Source organism: Glycine max, chromosome 10 (genome assembly GCF_000004515.6).
Source record: "Glycine max cultivar Williams 82 chromosome 10, Glycine_max_v4.0, whole genome shotgun sequence".
NCBI classification, from domain to species: domain Eukaryota; kingdom Viridiplantae; phylum Streptophyta; class Magnoliopsida; order Fabales; family Fabaceae; genus Glycine; species Glycine max.
The window spans coordinates 15,363,909-15,381,293 of record NC_038246.2 but is presented as its reverse complement, the minus strand read 5'-3'; the positions used below and the strand labels follow the sequence as shown (position 1 = coordinate 15,381,293).

Sequence of the window (17,385 nt, the reverse complement as noted above, 5' to 3'; positions counted from 1 at the left end):
ATTTACGGAAAAGTTACGGAAGCCTTACGGAAGCATATATGACTTAACTTTCATCTTTTTTCTCTTCCCTTTCACCAATGTTAAGTGGAATATGCTTACCCAAGGTTTTCGGAAATTTTACGGAAGTATTACGGAAGCCGCGGAAGCCCCGGAAACCATTTTTCAAAAACGTGGAGGAGCTTGCCGCCCAGTTGCTTCCTCCTTAAGCAACCCAACTTCCAAAATGTTACGGAAGGGCCTAGATTTGAATTTCTATTTACACCCCTATCTTGATAAGTTCACCCCCCTTTACCTTTTTTGGTGATTCTTTTTCCGTAACGTTACGAAACTTTACGAATTTCGTAACGATACTTATTTTCTTTCCGTAAGGTTACGGATCCTTATGGATCATGTATTTACTCTTTTTTAGCTTTCGAAGAAGTTACGGAAACTCACGGATTGCGTAACAACACCTCCTTTTGGTTTCTGCCACATTACGGAATTTCACGGATCACGTAAGCCTGCTTCCTTTTGATTTCCGGCATGTCTCGGGACTTCACATAATGTGAAACAAAGGATGCCAAGTATCTCAAAGCGGCCGATCAAAGGTTGCATATTATCAAGTAATAATCCCCGGACGAAATTAGGGTATGACACAACCTTATATAAAGCTTGAAAGCAAATTGAAGTATTGGTGCTTCATAGAAATATACTATATTTTTGGCATAGTAGAAAAATTAAGAAAAGAAAAGACAATATGCCTCAACTAAAACAAACAACCCAGTCCGTTGGCCTCTTCAGCCCCAAAAGCCTTTAAACACTGTAGTGCTAAAGCTTTGCAAATAGAAGACTTCAAGGAATATTTTTCACCAAAATACAAAGGTTGGTGTAATATCTGACGATGGGTGTAATGGAACAGAAAGGTATGTAATGGGACAAAATGGAATTAAATTAGCATACCATTCTGATATGAACGAACTTTTACAAGTAAGAAACAGTGGAGTATAGCTCCTTCTAATAGGGAATCTAAACTTAGAAAACAAAACATAAATATTGAAACACCTACAGATTTTTGGGGGTGACATGTAATCAGAAACATAACATATTTTCACCAATATTCACTATTGGTCCCCCAAATAAAGGTCAGCTTCTATTTTGATTTTTCAGTATCTCATTGCTAGAAATATGCTCAAAATACCTGAGTCTTGTCAACCTGGCTTCATAAGCCAACCACCATATGGAGGCTGGAAAAAATAATGCATAACCTAAATAGTGATGATGACCATTATGATAAAACTAATATCCCTCCACATACATTTAACCATTAAAATAACAAATTTAGACAAACTACTAGGACAAAGAATGAGGTCACACATCCAACAAATATGGAAATCCAAGATCAAAAGGCCTAGCTAGAGCACATAACAGAATTGGGGGAAGTGGAAAGAAAAAATACCTCACAAAAGGTACCATACAACCCTTTGGGGAAAGCCTTCCTAGTTATAGTCCCATTTGCTCCAGAGCCACCCTGGCCCTTACCCTTTCCTCCCTTATCATAATCAGATAAAATTATGAAGTTCTGAAATTGCCATTATGACATAAACAAAAAGCAACTGCAGAAACTGAAATGAAATAGAGAGCTAAAATAGAAAAGTTTAACAGAAAAAAAATTGATAAATTCATACAAAAAAGAGGGGATATTTTAAAGTTTTCAAAAGTTAGGGACTGCAGTCACCCCCTGAAGCTGTACATAGTTCCCCTCCAACCCAAAGAGAAACATGTCCATGTCCTCATGAGAGGAATAATTACCATTAGCATATACACACTAAAAATTATTTTGGGACTAAAATAAGAATTAAATTTTGATACACTGACTGTAGGATTTTTACACTACCAACTTACGAGAAATTATCCTAGATATGACTTTTAAAGCAATCATCATAAAAGTTAACAATCTAATCATACATGACAACTCATAATTGAACGAGTGTAAAAAAATCTTTATATTGTCTATTCCAATTAAATTCTTAAAAAATACGAGCTAAAAGTTACAAGTTTATAACACCAAAGCAAACAATGAAAAGCAAAAAGTTCTATAATTACAACCCCCGCACTCAAGAAAAAGAAATACATTGGCCTAAAAGGTTAACAGAAAAAGTTTGCTACAGTTTCACAGACCTCAAACATTTCAGGATCTGAAATGAGTGATGACCATTGTGACTGTCCTTCTATGCTAGAGTAGTCTTTTAGGGTCCAGTTAAGAGGGTTTGACTAGAGTAGAAAGGCCAAAAGTGCTAACTTGGCCATTATCAAGTGCATCTGGCTGCAACAGGGTTGATGTGTCATCATTTTCTCATATTTCTTAACCCTTTTGTCACCATTTTAATTACTGATTAGCCTTAATTGTCAAATTAATTATGCAGTTCTATCATTTGGGCCTACTGGATTAATTTAGTGTTTTTAATTTAATTTTAAGAGAATTATAAGCAATTGGGCTTGAATCCAGAATTGGGCTTGGACTTGAAAAGAGCAGACTATTTTATTCTACCAAATTTTATCTTATCTAGATTTTATTTTATTTATGGGCTTGAATTTAAAACAGATTTGTAAGCTTTGGGGCTGAAAACTATATAGCAACACCAAGGTTCTAGTTTAGGCTCTCTTCTCTCTCCTTCCTCTCTCTTTCCTCTCTCTCTTCTCCCCTCTCTCTTTTTCGTTTTAGTTTTCAGAGTGCTACTCTCTTTTTTGTTTTAGTCACTTTTCGTTTTAGCAATAAAATTTCGTTCTCTATTGATTAATGAAAGGCTAAGTCTCCACCGTTGTTTTCTCATGAGGATCAAGCACAGTTCTCTTTGAGGTTCTATTATTACTATTAAATTCTGATCAGTTTTTCCTCTTCACCAATTACTCTGTATTTGTTGCTATTAACCCATGCTTGCTTAGTGCTTGATTAATTGTCTCTGCGCTTAATTTACGTTCATGCTTAATGATCGTTCATGATTAATTGGTGTATGTGTTGCTTAATCACATAATGAATGCCTTATGTTAAATTTCGCTTAGTAATTTAATTTAGGGTTGGATTAAGTTGTTGAACTGAAAAATGATAAATTCTCGTAACCTAGGATAAGAGACTTGCTTGTGAATCAAGGGGAAGCAACGTGTTTTAATTATGATATTTTCTAATTCAAATTTATTCGCTGTTTAATTTACAAAAACAAATAACCTCCCCCCCCCCAATTCGTTATTGTTTTATTACTATCTGTTATGAACGTTTGGTTGACCATTGTTCATTGGGGGACGACCTAGGATCACTTCCTAGATACTACATTTTTAATGTTTATTTGATTTGGGTACGGCCTTGATCAAGGGTGCACAAATCTTTAAGGGCATTTTGTTGCCCTTAAATTTGGTCTATGATAGGGTTATGTTCATACTCTCTCATGTGTTCTTCCCAAGGCTGTTTTAAGGAGCATCCATCTCTTATACTCAAAGGTATTGGGCAGCCTTGTTGCTTCCAAGGTTTCCTTTATTTATTTTTGCTTTTTTTTAAAAAAAACTTTTTCTAGCTCCTGAGGATGCCTATCCTTGTTCCATATGAGCTTATCTCTTTAATCATACTTCAATTTCTAACATAAGACAAAAAACATAGTTAACTGCTTTCTCATAATAATATTATTCTTCTGCAAGGATGCCTATCTAAGAAGTTGTTACCATGCTGATAGGGAAGGAAAAGAATAAATGTACTCCATTGGAGATACAAGGAAAGGATAGAAATGAAATGAAACTAACATCAACAACAGTTATTGAAAAGATAGCAAAGATAACATCAGACACGATGACTATTTTTTGTTAAAAATGGAGCTATGTTTGACAAATAAAAAAAACAAACTACAAGCTCAAACAACTTGGCTTACATTCTTCCACAGATGTGGGCACAATAAGACACAACAACAAATTCTTTCTTGCACACTTGATTGAATCCAAAGATATTATGCACAATCAAAAGGAAAAAATATGGTAGAATTGCAGCAAAAGCTTGCAATAGACATACCAGATCTGAATGTCTCCTTTCACACTAGCAATTGGCAGATAAACATCACCAGTGGGAATGTCGGACCAATGAAAATGAATTCTTCCACCACCTCCACCACCACTTCCATTAGAACTGCTATATCCCCCTATACTAGAAAGAACAACTGATTTCCCAATGGTGAGCATATGGAGAAACATTAGTATAGTGCCACCAAATCCACCCCCGGGACCTCCAGTAAAATTGTCAAATATTGCAAATTTTTCGTTTCTAATTTGCGGTTCAAAATTTCCTCCATCAGCTTTTACATAACCTTGAATGGACAAACTTGACAAAGGATGTTCTAATGATCCAACAACTGTTTAACAGAAAATGCAACACAAGAATATGAATTTAAAAAGAGATCTTGTGGCAATCAACATCTTCTATTATTCATAAAGAAACATTAACTGACCCAAACATAAACTTGGGCTTACCTATGATACCACCCCCAGCTGTGGTTCTAGTAGAGTTGCCATTTCCACTTCCACTACCAAGTTCACAGGGCAGGGTTGCATTCCCATATGAATAGCCACCTTCAACATGATTATCATTATAAAATGCTTCACCACCGGTACCACCATGCCCACCACCACTGCCAATACCATTACTTAGAGTATTTCCATGGCCCAAACCACCAGTACAGCCTGCAATTTTTTTTAACACAATCAATATAGGAACTGCAGCTATTTGAATCAAAAAGTCACAACAACCTCACGCACAACAAAGAAGCATACCTATTCTAGAGGCAGATATTGTTCTAGAAGATTCAACACTTATGGTCCTTGCCCTATGGAAATGAACAATAGAACCTTTTATAAGGCCTTCAACAAGGATGTCCTCGACTCTACAGATCTAGAAAGCCAACATACAGAATTTTCAAGTTTCAACTATTAGAAAGGCAGCTATTAGTATAACCAAAGGTACCACACCACCAATACTTTACAAAGTACCTGAAGTGTGAATGACAAGGATGAGTTCACATTGCAATCTTCAAGGGGATGAAGTAATTCATAGGGGAATTCTTCTTTGTCACAGTAAAGCTTTGGAGTACTATTAATCATAAAAGTATGGAAATTTAGCAGAACTAGAAATAAAATAATATAATGAGAAATTAACTAATAATGATTTGAAAACATCCAAACATACACATCATCAGTTGTTGCATTCTCCAGTGGACCATGCAAGATAGATCCAGGCCCAACCTATGAGAAATGTCAAAAACAAACTCAAGTTGTAGAGGTAAGACCATATAATGCTCAACCAAAACACAAGCACATATCACCAATTGCTAATGTCAAAAACAACAAAGTTACCACAATGTTTTCATTTAAAAAGATGGAATTAACAAGAAACAGACCCAAAGTACTGAGACAACCAAGAACATTAGAAGGGTGCAGCTAAGCCACCAAAAGAATGGCACAATGGACAAGAACAATCCATTGCACCTAAAGCCCAAGATCTTGACAAGATGTAAAGAGAGCTACTGTCCATGTTCAGTAGTCATTATGATATTTTCCTCAGACACTTTATGTTTCTGTTTCCATCATTTTTGAGCATAGACACAAAAAAACCAGTTTCTTTGGATTGGCTATAGAAATTTTGGAAGGTATAACAACGATGAAAATTTGTAGTTAAGCTTTATATGCATTGCTTTTGGATATTTGGTTGGAGCAAAATGGTTAAATTTTAGGAGTTCTCATTGGCTTTAGATCAGCACATAATAGGATTGTCTCCATATCATCTCTTTGATGTTCAGCTCAAGGTTAGATTTGTCTGATAAATGTTAATAGAAGAGTTATACTATATCAAAATTTCATTGTTCAAGTGAATTATGTTTTGACCAGAAGGAAAACTTCTTTGTATCATTTCATTATACTAAAAATAACCAAAAGGTACTAACAAATAACGATTGAGTAGTATTAGAATATTCAATATTGTACTAGATTGTTTTCTATTTTAAAAACTGAACAAAATAGCACACCACTAGAAATGCCCTACAGTTAACCATTAAAAAAAGAAGAAACATGTTAAAAATTAATAAGAAAAACAAATGAAAAGATTGGTGGGAAAAAAATGCCCTACAATTCATTAGGGGTGGGTATACAGACTGGTCTGACCCATGAAGCTCACATTTCAGTCTGGTCGAATAAGCCTGATCCACGAAATAAATGGACTTTATTTTAGGGTCCATATTCAATCCAAAAAAACCCACGGATAAACAGATTAGTCCACAATTAATTTGAAAAAAATATTTTTTAAAAAGCGAAAAATGAATAAAATTAAAAGCAAAAAATTTGACTTCATTTTTTAAGCTAAAATCTATCACACTAAAATATATCAACATTTTAAACATAAAAAAATAACAATAACAACCTAAATTAAAGATCAAAATCTTAAAATAACAAATTAACAATATTTGCACATGGGACTAAAGCGGGTTAAACGGGTAGTCCGTGAGTCCGTGGATAAAGCCTGCTAGGTCTGCGGGTTTAACAGGCCGGACTCAAAAACTCAATACGATAATTGGACTTTTGAAAAAGAGGCATGTTATCTACAGGCTTAACGGGCCAGCCCGTGGACCTAGGTCCGTATACCCACTCCTACAGTTAACCATTAATATGAAAAGATTGGTAGGGAAAAAAAGTTAATCTAATGAAAAACAAATGAGATCTCCTAATTCATTAATCTAGACAAATCAGATGGGGGAAATCAAGTGTTTACAAGACTATACAAAATTACATAGTAGATTGGTGGTGAAAATAAAACAATGTCTCACATGAATACTGTAACACCCTGATATATATATATATATATATATATATATATATATATATATATATTATTAGTAATTATGTTTGATGTTTGATTATTTGTTGCATTATTTTCATCCGTAATTATTTTTAAGGAGGTTAATTTAGTTAAAAGAGGGGTGTGGATAGATAAGGATCTAGCTTCTTAAAGAAGCCTCTTGAGAAAGCTTCTCAAAGAAGCCACGAGGAAGCTTCTGGAGGAAGCCTCTTAATGAAGCTTCTAGAGAAAGCTACATGAAGCTGTCTCGGTAAAAACGCTGCCCAGCCTTTGTTAACCGTTGGATCTTCTCGAAATTCGGTCTGCAACTTCACAAGACACTTGTCCATGATTTGACCGTTGGGATCTTTGAGAAGATATCTGGAGTGTGCTCGAAACTTCCATTCCCGAGAGCATTTCTTATTTAAGCACTTCAGCCTTTGCTTTCGTGTAGCTTAGGAAAAACGTCATTTCTTCTTCTTTCTTTCTTCCAAAGCCATTTCTAAAGTTCCAAGCACTTTCTCCATCACCCACAACCACCATTAGCCACCACAAACCATCACTGTTCTCCATTGAAAACCCACACCGAGAGGAACCCTTCAACTAAAGCGGAATCTTCCAACTTGGCTTGCGGTTCGGTAGAGAACGAAACCTTAATCTGACCTTTCATTTTCTTTCGAGAGGCTTGTGTGGAATCGACGAGCAAGGACAGAAAGGAATCTTCAAGTGACGCAACGAGGAATCCGCGGGGTAGCTCACGATAGGTAAGGGGAGTTTATTATAAAATTTACCATTTTAACACCATAGTTAGGGTCAGGGAACCTAGCTATAAGGATATCTACCTGTCCCTGCTGCATGCTGATTTTTCTTCAAATAAAATTACGTTTTAACTAATGGGATGCGATATATATATATATATATATATATATATATATATATATATATATATATATATATATATATATATATATATATATATATATATATATATATATATATGTATTGTGATGAATGATATTGTTTTGGTTGTTTGAAATGTGTTGTTTGAAGACCGTGCGTGTGGAAATGATATTGTTGTGTTTGTTTGAATTGTTGTTGATGTTGCTATTGAGGATTTTAATTGATATGTGATGATAATGATAATTATGATGATATTGATTTGAGATAAAGTTGTTAATAAAGACCATGTCAACATGAATTGTTATTATTGATGAATATGTGAATATGAAATGAGGTTGTTGTTGTTGTTGATAACGTCATTAAGATGAGATGATATTTATGTTGTGAATGACATGGAAATGGAATGTTGATTGATGTTGGAAATGCATTGGCATGTGCATGTTATGTATGTTCGTGGGGGGCACTGTGCACTGACCTTCCAGGGTCTTTGGCACTAGCTTTTGGCCACGATCATACGTCGTATAGAGTGTATGTCATGGGGGGTAGAGTGCACTGACCTTGTCGGATGGCCCAGACGTGGGTAACTAGCGTGGTTAGAGAATCTAAGCATTTCTGAGGAGATGCTTAGGCGCTTTAATTGGTCCATGGTCTTTGGCACTTACTTTTGGTCGTGATCATAACTCATACGACACAGGAAATAGAGTAACTGTGGCCAAGTGTACTTTGTACTAGGGGGCTTGTCACCTGGTAGGGAACACCTTTGGGCTCCCAGGCTGATCACCTATGGGAGGGGGGCTGTTACGTGCACAACCGGGTGGTCTCGACAAACTTAGCACAGTTCCCTAAGTGAGAGTGTCGTGTGGACACGCTTAGGCTATTTCATGATATTTGGTTGTTGTTGGTACATACCACATTGCATCTGAGTGTTGAGTCAGTTGCATGCGTCATTCTGTGCAGTCTTGATTGGGTCCATGGATGGATGATGAGTAATTGTTGGATGTGAATGATGAATATTTGTTGGATATGAGTGTTGAATAAAGATTGTTGCGTATGCTTATCATGTTTGCCTATGTTCCTTGCTAATTGTGGTTATTCAGAATTGGTATTGGTTCTTTTATAATAAACTCACTCTTGCAATTTTGTATCGTGTGATTGATACCTGTGATGATCACGAACCTTGTTCATGGGAGCAGAATGACAGTGGCAGGGTGTAGGGAGTAAGATTCTGGTGAGGAGTCGCCGAGCCGACGTGATGATGTTGGCGTTATTTTGGGAGAGAGTTGTGTTTTGTAATCAACTCCTCCGTAGTTGGTCTTTAAGTTTTATTTTGTTGAGTTGAAGATGTAAAACTGGAATTTTAATTATATATATGAACATATTTAATTTTCCTTATGTGTATGACATGTACCGAATTATTGTTTCTATGTAATTATGCATATTCACTTAAGTAATGGCGTGTTGTTGGATGAATTTATGTTGTAACAAAATCACGTCTATTTTCATAAGCAAAAATTAAGGGAGTTCTTTTTATACAAAAAAATTGAAATTATCGAATATTAGAGTGTGGATACCGTAGCGACGAGGCGGGTCGTTACAAATACTATAAAATAGGGATAAAACCAAATGTTGTGCTTCAATCCAATCTCCTGGCCCCAATAAATTAAGCAGACCTTGTCCATGAACTCCAAGGTTTGCATTAGAATGCATCACAGAAGCCCCCTGTTAATGAAACCGATGAGTCAAATTTGAAGATAACATATGCAATAGTATTGTCCACTCAAGGAGTTGTCAAATACCCTGAATTGTTAACTTGAAATTAAAAATTGATAGCAACTGAAAAATGGGTGATATTCAGATTAAATAACAACAAAATTCCATAATCAGAAGTTAAATTAGTAATTAAAATGTCAAGGATAACTCAATAATGCCTTAAGATAGTTCTCACCAAATATGCTAAAAATCTCGTCCTTGTTTTGACTTATGATATCCATTCCTATTTCATTAGAAATCAAGTAATGAAAATCAAATTTCTAAAGACAAGAAGACATAAGAATAAGACAGAAATAAAAAAAGTACCTACTAGTACAAGTGAACCAATAACTCCAGAATTACATTCAAGATTTGTAATTTTAATTTGTATGTAAATTGAAGCTTTGATACGCTAATTCATGTTAAAACAGACCAAGTTAAAGGAATAAAAAGTGAAGCTACTAGATAAATTTCAAATCACCTAATTTAGAATAGCTCCATCCGATGGGAAGGATAACTACCAATAGCAGTTTTCCCCGTCCCAAAGTGCCTATACTAGATAATCATAAATTACAATCATAGCTCTAAGCATCTAACTTATATACTAAGCCTCTCACAGTCTCACTAATATAACTGTAAGTAACAAAGTTTTTCTCTTAAAGCATGGCTTGACAACAAAAAACAAATGGTAATACATCCATTATCGGTGTATGACAACTAACTATTGAGTAGAAAGTTTGGGTTTAGCCTCAACGAAAAAATAAAAAATGGATCATTATAGCTCACCAATTGTTTTTGCAAAATAATAACAATGGTCGATGGTAAGGTCTAGCTTGCTCAAGCCATGACTGTACCAATACATCAACACATTCATGATTTGTCATGTATGTACACATAACATCAACTATTGAGTTTACTCAATTTAGAGTCATTATGTATTTCCCTTAAAAGTATTTCTAGAGAAGTTTATCTAAACAACCCCAATATATGACCAATATTTCCCACCCGAAGCTTCTCAGGCACGGATCTGGGGTTTCACTCGACAGAACCAAACGAACATTATGTCATTTTCTCTAAATAACAAATAATAGCAACTAAAAAATCATGAAAAATAGAACGATATATGTTCTTGATATCTTTCTCCTATGAAGCAAATGGCAGGTGGAGATTGCTTACATGCTGAAAGTGTCGGAAACGGTGTTGTTGGAAGACCTAACGGCGGATTCAATATCGAAGGGGAAAGTGGAGGAGTCCTCAGAGGATTGGGCGGATGCTAGGAATTCCAATCGGCGAGCAACGACGATGTCGGCTTCGCCTCCTCCTCGCTGCTCTGCCCTGAGAACCAACCCTGCATTTTTCTCGCCGATTCCCACAAATGCAATTGTGATCTTTGCTTGAAGAAAGTCACAAACCTTCGCGAAGGGGAAATGGAACGAGGGTTTATGATTCGCTCTCCCTGGATTAGATTTAACTGTTGCGTGCTGAGGGTGTGACTGAAGGGCACCTTACCTGAGAGTGTGAAGGGGGTTTGTGGAAGCAGCGATGGTGGCTTTAGAGGGAATGTCCACGACGAGCTTGCGACAAGTATCGAAGGTCACAACGGAGGTTGTGGCAGACTGCGGAGATCATGGCAAGATGAAGGGTGCGAGTGAGATGTGCGGAGGTCACAGCTAGGGTGAATGGCGAGACAAAAGATGGAAAGGCATGTGCGTGAATTCCAAAGAATAAAAAGTAAAAATTAGTAATTATAAATGAGACAAAGGAGGTTTTTGAAGAAACGTAGTAATAGGCCTACAAACAAAGGCGGTTTTACGAAAAAACCGCCTTCATAACATTTATATCTAAGGTGGTTTGGACTTGATCGTCGTTAACACTTTATAAAGTTTAGTATTGATTTCAAAATTGCCACTACAAGTTTTACTACATCGGTTTTTTATAATCGACCTAGATTCAATGATGTTGAATCATACTTTTGTAGTAGTGACTAATACCTTATTGACACTAATACAACATGAGTATTGGTCATTAATTTGATTTAACAATAATACTTTTATTAATTTTAATATTTGAGTCAATAGTTTTATTTAACTAAACACTTCAAAGATATATAAATAGTATTTAAAAATATATATATATTTTAAATATTTAAAAATGACAGGTTAAAATATAATATTAAAAATGCCTCGATTTTGAGTCCCATTACTATATGAATTAGATCATGCACTTAAATAAGTTTTGTATGTTGTATATTTAGAATAATAGGAAACCAGCCACAATTTTCAATTGTTTTCTACTTGTGTAAATGAATGATTTTCTACATTTCAAGGAGAACATATATTCACGAAATTGTGTTAATGTACTAGACTTACCGCAAATTAGTTGAGATAATAAAAAGGTATAAGAAAAAAGGGCACGTCGTGCTGGTAAAAATAATAAATTTGAGTCATTACAATACTTCACTTTGATGAATAGAAAAAAGAAAAATAATAAATAAAGTTACATCATACTATCAAAACAAAGACAAATTGGGCAAGCCCGTATATGTGTTGGTGTATCAATTACACCTTGTTGAAATAATTACTATCACAATACAAAAGAATTGCCAAGTATATATATAATAAATATATTGTGCATGCAAATGAATAGAAATATGTGAGGGGTTGCAATCAGCTTCACCGTCCGATTTCAACCTACCCAAATATGAGGAATTGAAAATTTGAAGCAGCCATGTTCATGATTCAAGACAAATTATTGATGAAGAAAAGGTGTATAATGTCCTTTTTCTAGTTCCTTGGAAGAGTTTCTTTTTTTTTAAAAAAAAAAAAATAACTCCTTACCTTGAGGCGTTCCCCTTCAGCACCAGAATTCTTCTGCCTATCATCAAAATGGATACATACTATTATCTATATGAATGTTAAATGAGGTAAAATACTTCAGACTTCTTTCTTTGTTCGTTTAAATTATAAAAACAGAAATACACACTCTTAGGAATCAATTACCTCTTAGATCCAGCCAAATCAACAAGATTAACTCGAGCATACTGAAGGTGAGTCACTCCTTGAGATTCCCACTAAAAAAGTAGTTAAATAAAATTGTATCAATTACTTGCAGATTGTGGAGATTAGATGTCTATCATTTGCTTAACTGATCAGACCTTGGTACAAGTCACAAAAGGCATCCTATGTTTTGACAAAACTTAAGCGTTTACGCTCTATGCTAGCTAGCTAAGCGGATCAATATTAATGTATCAGCAGTTTCTCCTTTAACCCATGATATAGATTCCTGCTCTAACAGTTTTAATACCTGTAGTCATCTGCGAGACCCTTTAGTGTTATCTTTATCATTTGCATCAACGATAACCTTGAGGTACTTGAATGCTAATAAGGACAACGGAATAATGAAATTACCATAGAGAACATGGAGGAAAATTTAAAAGAATCGATAAATTATAGTAGTACTTGATGCAATCCTATCCCCCAAGGACATTGGATAGAAGACTCCAAAAAGATTGGACCAAAAATGCAAGAGAAGGCCGTAGGGTTCTCATGAGCTTTAGGGTAGATTTCGGGCCCATGGGCTAAGTATGAGCCCACTTATCTTTGTACATATTGGATTAAGGTTTCATTAATTTTGGACCTTATATTTAGGGCTCCATAATATAAGTAGGGTACCCTAGAAATATAGGATTTTTCAGTCCTTGTATTTTAGGACACCTAGACTAGTTTTTGTATTAAGGGTAGTTTTGTAATTTCACATGAACTAAGTGAATATTTGATGTGTGTGGTTGGAAATAAATTTAATTGAATCGGTAGAAGCCCAATCCAATTAAATTTTAGAGGGGGAGGTGAGCATTTGCTTACTACACCTCATTGCCATATCATATAGTCACACTTTGTGCATGTCCTTCATGCTTTACATGCCTCATGACACCTAAGCACACTTAGTGGAGAATCTTGGAATTGATCTTGGATTAGTGGGCTGAACCATAACTAAAATTCACTAATCATAATTAGTGAAATTTTGGTTCCAAAGTTTGGCTCCACAAATTTAATTTCAAATTCAAGTGAAATTTGAATTGAAATTCAAATTTCCCTCCAATTTTGTGTGACACTTAGGTTATAAATAGAGGTCATGTGTGTGCATTTTTTTTTAACTTTGATCATTTGAATATTAATTTCAGATTTCATAACTCTTTTAGAACATAAAATTTTGTTCTCTTCTCTCCCTCTCCCTTCATTCATCTCCTTCTTCCTCCAAACTCTTATCCATGGCCTCCTATGGTGGTGAGCTTCTTCTAGACTCATCTTCTCCTTGAAGTGGTGTCTCCTCTCTCTCTTCCTTCTCCATTTCGCTGCCATTTATCTCCCAAGAAGCAAAGGAATCCATTGATGAAGAAGATCCTAGGCCTACAAGCTCCAATGGAGCTTACATCAATACTCAACAGTGGTACAATGCCATAACTTACATGGAATGCGAAAGAGACGAAAGATGACACTTCAGTAGACATATAGCCTCTTTTGAACCATGGTCACCCAAATTAAGCACCATTTCTTGTGCTTTTGTATTTCTGCCAACAAATATAATAAAAGAAAGGATAAATGGTCACCCAAATTAAGCACCATTTCTTGTGCTTCTGTATTTCTGCCAACAAATATAATAAAAGAAAGGATAAATAGTCACTTTTGTCCATCAATGTGTAATTTGTTGAAAAATACGTCCTTGAAAGATGAAAATATAAAATTTAGTCCTGAAAGTGTAAAAAGTGCGACAAATATATTCGACCATTAATTTTCATCCGTCATGATTAATAAAATAGCCTACGTGACACAAAGGGACAAATTTGTCACTGAAATGATTGTCAATGTGGATGTCAGCATAGGGGTATATTTGTCATAATGTTTTTTTGACTTTTCGTCTTCTTGCCCCGTTAACAAATGCGTCCCTGAAAGATGAAAATATAAAATTTAGTCACCGAAAATATAAAAAGTGCGACAAATATATATGAACGTTAATAATAGATTGTGACTAATTATTATTATTATTATTGTTGTTATTGTCATTATCATTATTATTATTGTGTATACAAAATTTAGTCACCGAAAGTATAAAAAGTGCAATAAATATATACGAACGTTAATAATAGATTGTGACTAATTATTATTATTATTATTATTATTATTATTATTATTATTATTATTATTGTGTTTTTGTAATTTATTGTTCCTATTCGTTTAGTATTTATGCAATATATTTTTAAATTGCCTTTTAATATATATTTTTTTATTATTTTGATTTTCTTGTCAAACCTTAATCTTTGCTGTTAAAATTTTTTTTATCTTATATCTTATAATTTTATCAAATTTCTACTAAATTTCTCACTTTTAATCTTTAAAATTATTCCATATCCTAATTCCAACTTAAGTATCCTTATATTTAGATTGAAATTAATATATCGAGGGTTTTGAGTAGAAAAAACACAATTGGCCGCGAGACCAAATTTATTTATTTATTTATTTTAAAAAAAGAATTTAATCAACTATTTTTTTTATAAAAAAGTCTCATAAAATTTAAACTAGATAAAGATAAAGTGAAATTATAAGTCTTTTTCTTTAATCAATAAAATATATTTATATACCTTAAATATGAAAAAATCTCTTAGATAAATCTTATGTGTTTCCACTCGAGACAACACTTATTATATATAATATGAATGAAATGAAAACAGTTACTAACAAATATAAATAAATTTAAATAAAAAATACAATAATATTTAAACTAATACAGAGGTTTATTCTTTACCTTTGGGACGTAGAGTTGTATCTTTCGTTGATTTATCGGCTACAGTGACATTGCATTCCATGTGACATACCGTGACAGAGTACGTAATAAAAATTAATAATTAATTTAAGATTAAAAAAATTGAAGAAATAAAAGACTTTCATTTTTTTAAATGGTAACTCAATTTTTTTTATATCATAAAACTAAAGAAATTTATTTTATTTTGGAAAATAAGTAGTAATTAAAAAACTAATTAACAATTTGATAGATGGATAAATAGATAGATAATCAAAATACAAGAGTTCAAATATTAAGTTATATTTTACTCTTTTTTTAATTCCTTTTTCCATAACTTTTCTCCTATACAATTCATTATTAACGGCCAGATATATTTGTCGTACTTTTTACACTTTCATAAACCTAAAGTTTGTATTTTCATCTTTCAGGAACGCATTTGTTAACGAATTATACATTGAAGGACAAAAGCGGCTATTTAGCCTAAAATAAATATTGTATTACTTACCATTTAAGAAAACAAAAACTTACCAAACAAATTTTCAATCCGGACCCAGCCTAATAGAAAAATAGAAAAAAAAAATGAAGCAATGCAAATTTAAGAGCAGAGGATATTAACCTGGTTTCGAGAATCACTTTGTTTGATTCTTCATCAGCATCATCATGAACCAGTGAATGATCAAATTTGGGAAACTTGAGTTATAACTAAACACGTGTCTGGTTAAGGCTTTCCATTATCATTGACAAATAAGACAGTTGGAACTCACTACTCACGATCTTCAACATAAACAAAATATAATAACTTTTCTCATTTAAAAAACGTAATATCGAATAATGGCAACTAATCCAAGAAACTCCAAGGAGCATCCTTTATTAAACAATATTAGTATAAAAAAAAAAACTGAATGCAAGATGCAGAAATGTGCACAAGAATAAATATACCAATGAAACAAATATTTAGAAGTCATCATGAAAAAAGTCTACATTAATCATAGTATAAAGCAAACTTATTGCTAGGCACAATTCTATCAAAACCTTACCTGTTCTAACAGTTTTTCTGCTTTCATTTGATCCCCCTTTGCAAATGAATCAACTGCCTGAGGTAACAAGTGACCCATTAGTCTTTATATATGATCGCAAATAGAGCTTAAGGAAACTACTAGATTGATCAAATGTGGAACTAAATATAACCCAAACAAAGAATGCTACATACTGCTTTATTTAAAAAGTTATCATCGTGTTTTATGTTAATATCAGTTTCATGAAACTAATGTTAAAAGTTTGAGTACAATGGTGATTTTGAACATGGTGTATGTAATGTGTTAAAGTTCTACAAAATGGATTTTGGTGCTTGGTTATTTTTAAAGTATAAAGGGGAAGGACTTTTCAAGATAAAAGTCTTTGATTTCATTTTGAATGAAGTAAGTTACAAGAAACCTCTCAAAAATAACGGTTTCTCGGATTTTCTAGACTACGTATGTCAAACTCATGCTTCCATCTAAACATTTATTTGGAAAACAAAATGTATTATCAACAGAGCAAATTGATTATTTCATGTGAAGGGACAATTGAAAACTCACTTCGATCCTTCTGTTGTGGTTAAATATTCCAAATTTTGGCTGTATTGATCCACTTGAGGTAAGTATTCATAATCCTTAATAAATTTTTTGTTGTTTATAAATAAAATCATTAATTTTTTTTAATGGATAATAAAGTTATGTCTAATGTGAACTCTTTGTTGATCTCTCTTTCTCTCTCTCTATATATATATATATATATATATATTACATTATTCTTCCCAAAATAAACATTTTGATTAATGTTATCTCTAATGTGAACTTACAAGGTTCATGCTACTGCTCCATGGCCATTTTATCATAGCTACAAGAATCAATTACCCACAAGAGTTTGGTTTAATGATCAATGGGTAACTAGGTTGGAGTTATATTGCAGACATGGGATACATGTGGTTACTTTGCTCATGTAATTGAAAATCTGCTGAAGCATTATACCCTTGATGAAGGAGCTGGGTTGCATGTCACATATGAGGCGAGGGGAAGATTCAAAATAAAAGTACACAACTTGAGCTGGGTTTACATATAAAG

General features: G+C 33.8%; 1 pseudogene; it reads right to left on the bottom strand.

Moving 5' to 3' along the window:
- The window catches only part of LOC102664563 (uncharacterized), a 33,278-nt pseudogene extending 16,880 nt beyond the window's left edge, over nucleotides 1–16,398 (bottom strand).
- Between the last annotated feature and the right edge of the window lie 987 nt (nucleotides 16,399–17,385).